Below are 4,776 nucleotides of genomic sequence, written 5' to 3' on the forward strand. Positions count from 1 at the left end.
CCCGTTTTTCCTATACAAATTTCCATATGTGCCAGTTTCTATCAACCTGCTGATCGATCAGGATCTCCCCATAGTGCTGTACGGCCCTCGCTTCGACAGGCAAGTTCTACAAATGGTGATCCTGGCAGTGTAGGCCAGAGTTGGCACACCCGGACTGCTGAAGCAGCAGAAAATGCATCCTGGCCTTCTGGCCGTCTGAACCAGGCTGCCCTGGCCTGAGCCATGAGTGATCTCAAAGCCTTGGAATCATATGATTATTATATGCCAAAGCCCAGGGATAGAAGCAGTGAACTTTAACTGTAAATCAAAGTAGATTTAAAAGGCTAGTGCCCTTTTCGCAGGGTAAGATAGCTGAGAGGGCATATTTTAATGAGATAGAAGGAAAATATTAGTCTTAGCCTCGAGTGGTCAGAGTAACCTGACAACTTTGGAATCACTGATTTATTATATGCTAAATCCTAAAGATTAAGCACTGAACTGGAATTGGAAATGAAAGTAAGTTTAAACGGATAATGCCTCGTTGCCATGGCGACAATGGATAGTGGCAGGAATCGAACCCCGATCTTGCAACTGGCATGTTATCAGGCTACACCACGCTGCTGTGCAGCTCCATTCTCTGACTGGTGTAAATTCTTTGGCAACAAGCAGAAAACCTAGAACATATACAGTAACTGCGACATTGGCCGTCGGGAAACGGGGAGTGTTGTAGGATGATGAAGTGGTCAACCGAGTACGGTCGAGGTGAACCGGAAAGAGAGGGGTCACCACATTGAAAACCACACAGGATTTCACTCAACTCTGATAAGAGCTACCTCAGTATCGTGACACCAGCAGTAACTTAATATTCTGATCCGAACATGAGGTTGAAAGGTTGATAGGATTTGGAAGTGAGGTCAAAGCCAAGTTTATTGTCCATGTGTGCGCAGGGAAAATATTTCTGTCACAGCATCACAGGCACACAGCATCAGACAAGCAGCAGTCACAAGAAAAACATGCATTATACCAAGATTTTACAATTAGAGCAAGAAAAACATGAAGTCCATTTCAGTGCAAAATGATCAAAGTGGTCTTATTGAATCAGAATCAGAATCAGGTTTAATATCACTGGCATATGTCATGAAGTTTGTTAACATTTTTCAGCAGCAGTACAATGCAATACATAATAATAGAGAAAAAACTGAATTTCAGTGTAAATATATATATATATTTAATAGTTATATTAAATAAACAGTACAAAAAATGGAAATAAAAATGTAGTAAGGTAGTGTTCGTAGGTTCAATGCCCATTCAGAAATCGGATGGCAGAGGGGAAGAAGCTGTTTCTGAATTGCTGAGTGTGTGCTTTCAGGCTTCTGTACCTCCTTCCTGATGGTAACAGTGAGAACAAGGCATGCCCTGGGTGATGGGAGTCCTTAATGATAGACACTGCCTTTTTGAAGCATCATTCCGTGAAGGTGTCCTGGATACTCTGGAGGCTAGTGCCCATGATGGAGCCTGAATTGTAGTGGTTCTTCTTGTGCTGGTTGGTTCAAGAACCAAATAGTTGGAGGGAAGATTCTTGAACCGGGTGCTGAGGGACTTCGGACTTCTGTACCCAACGGCAGCTGCACGGCCCCTGTGGTGGGGAGCTCTGGTTATGATGGCACCCTCTTGGGGCAGTGCTTCCAGTAGATGGTACTGATGGTAGGGAGGGGAGTGCTTGTGAGGTACTTGGCCAAATCCTGCAGCTTCTACAATGTTCAGGTATTTAGGAAGTAAAGGGAAACTTTGTGCCAAAGTTGGAATTCTAGAGAAAATAGGCGATGGTGGCCGGACATTTGAACAATGGGGGTGGGAAGAGGCTGCTGGGGCAAAGGCTGAGGAGAGGAAATTATTTATACCAACTATCAGCTGCTGTTGGGGAAGGGGGAAGTTGGAACGTAGGTTGCATGGCCAGCAGCTGAGAGCAAACAGGAGGCTGATTAAATAAGAGAGATTGTGCAGGTACTGGAAATCCAGAGCAACAAACACAAAATGTTGGGGGGACTCAGCAGTCAGGCAGAATAAGTAAGAATAAGCAGAATATGTTTCGGCCCGAGACCCTTCATCAGGACTAGAAAGGAAAGGGGAAGAAGCCCGAATAAGAAAGTTGAGGGAGGGGGAGGAGTTAACAGGTTGGCAGATGAAGAAGAAGAAGAATTTATATCCATCCCACAACGTGAGGGGGTAAAAATCTTTACATTATGACTCCATCGCAATGTACAGACATGTGAATTTAAAAGTCTAATGGCTTGTAGAAAGAAGCTGTCCGTAGTCTGCTGGTCATGGCTTTAATGCTGCGGTACCGTTTGCCAGACGGAAGCAGCTGAAACAGTTTGTGGTCAGCGTGACTGGTGTCCCCAATGATCTTCCTGGCCTTCTTTCTGCACCTGCTGCTGTAAATGTCCTCAGTGGAGGGAATTTCACAACCACAGATGCGCTGGTCAGTCCGTACCACTCTCTGCAGGGCCCAGCGATCAAGGTTGGTGCAGTTCCCGTACCAGGCGGTTCTACAGCCAGTCAGGAAGTTCTCAATGGTGCCCCTGTAGAAGGTCTTGAGGATCAGGGGGCCCATGCCAAACTTCTTCAGTCACCTGAGGTGGAAGAGATGCTGTTGTGCTTTTTTGCCACGAAGCCGGTGTGTACAGTCCAGGTGAGATCATCGATGATGTGTGCACCGAGGAACGTGAAACTACTCGCCCTCTCAACTGCAGACCCATTGATGTTGATCGGGATGAGCCTGGCTCCGTTCCTCCTGTAGTCCACAATCAGCTCTTTTGTTGTTTGGACATTGAGGTTATCCTGCCACCACTGTGTCAGGGTGTTAACCTCTCCTCTGTAGGCTGCCTCGTCACCACTAGGAATAAGGCCGATCTAAGTCGTGTCAAGTGAATCCAAGTGAGGGGGAAGGTAGATGGGTGGGGGAGGGGAGCTGAAGTGAGAAGCTGGGAGGTGATACATGGAAGAGGGATGGAAAGGAAGAAATCTGACAGGAGAGGAGAGTGGACCATGGGAGAAAGGGAAGGAGAAGGGGCACCAGGCGGAGGTGGTGGTTAGGTGAGAAGAAGAGAAGGGGTAAGAAAGGAGCCGGAATGGGGAGTGGAAAAAGAGGGAAGGATGGAGGGGGGAAAATACCAGAAGTTAAAGAAATTAATATTTATGTTGTCAGGTAGGAGGCTACCCAGATGGAATATGAGGTGATGCACCACCAACTTCAGAGTAGCCTCATCGTGACAGTAGAAGAGGCCATGGACCGACATGACAGAATGGGAGTGAGAAGTAGAGTTAGAATGGTTCCCACCAGAAAAGCTCTCCTTTTGTGGTGGTTGGTGTGAAGATGCCCAACAAAATGGTCCAACAATCGACATTGGGTCTACCGTTGTAGAGGAGGCCACACCAAGGTGAGTCGTGCAGGCAGAAAGCATAGAGGAAAGGTGCAAGATCATGGACAATACAGGGAGGAAAGATCTTAGCAGGTGCTTGGCCTGATGAAAAGGGAAGAAATAGCGGAACCTTATCAAGAACGAAGGCCACAAGCTCTTGGTATTCTTGATGGAGCAGCAGGATTTTAAAATCACAGTTTCTAATGCAGAACATAGGAAAACAGGAGCAGTAGTAGGCCATTCAGCCCCTCAAGCCTTTCCTGTCACCCAAACAATTGTGGCTTATTTGCTCCACTCCTCAACTGTGCCAGTTCACTACAACTTTCAACTCCATTGGTCTTTCAAAAAATTATCAAACTCATGAAATGCTTCCAGTCAGGGACAGCACGGTAGTGTAGTGGGAAGCACAGTGGTTTACAGGGCCAGCAACCTGGTTCAATTCGCCACTGCCTGTAAGAAATTTATACAATCCCCCTGTAACCACACGGGTTTCCTCCGGGTGCTCCGGTTTCCTTCCACAGTCCAAAGACATACCAGTTGATAGGTTAATTGGTCAGTGTAAATTGTCCTGTGAATAGGCTAGGGTTAAACCAGGGGTTGCCAGGCAACGCGGCTCAGACAGCCAGAAAGGTCTATTCCATACTGTATCTCAATAAATAAATAAAATTAAAAATCTGACCTCTGCGATGAGGAATTCTGAGCTTCAGCACCCTCTGTGAGAAAAAGATTTTATGCAGCCCAGTTCTAAATGATTGCCCCCTTACCTTGTAACTACGTCTCTGCATTTGGCACTCCCATTAATGAAGAAAAGAAGCTTGGGCTCCCCTTGCATTCCAAAATGCTGGAATAGGGAACGATTTTGACCTGAAGAGAGCAGGCCTCAATAATGCTAATCCAAACAGACAGATCTGGTTAAACTATTTGACTGCAAGAAACAGCCAAGCAAGCCTGCATTTCTTGGATTTAAGGAAGCCGGAATGAGGGGTAGGCCAAGGGGAATGTCCAGTGAAGGACAGGGGAAGAGTTTTAATGGGGAACAGGTCGTGGAAGCTGGGCTGACAGTGTGATGAGCAGTCAGAAAAATGGTGTGTTGAAAGTAGGAGTTTGAATGTGCAGCGGGAATTGACTGGGGAAGATGTCAGGAGTTGTGGAGGTTCAGGAAAGGCAGTGGTGAGGTAAAAAGGAGGTCAAAGAAGGGCATGTTGAACGTGACATGTTGTACCGGTGTGACGTCAGGGGGTGATGGCATACAGATGAGGAAAAGCTACTTTTTCCAATTCGGCGGAGCAAACCATTTAATCCCAGCTGATTCCGGACCATTTTCAATGTCAACACTCCCAGAAGAGGTCACAAACTATTGACCAATAATGAGAAC

Source organism: Mobula hypostoma, chromosome 21 (assembly GCF_963921235.1).
Source record: "Mobula hypostoma chromosome 21, sMobHyp1.1, whole genome shotgun sequence".
NCBI classification, from domain to species: domain Eukaryota; kingdom Metazoa; phylum Chordata; class Chondrichthyes; order Myliobatiformes; family Myliobatidae; genus Mobula; species Mobula hypostoma.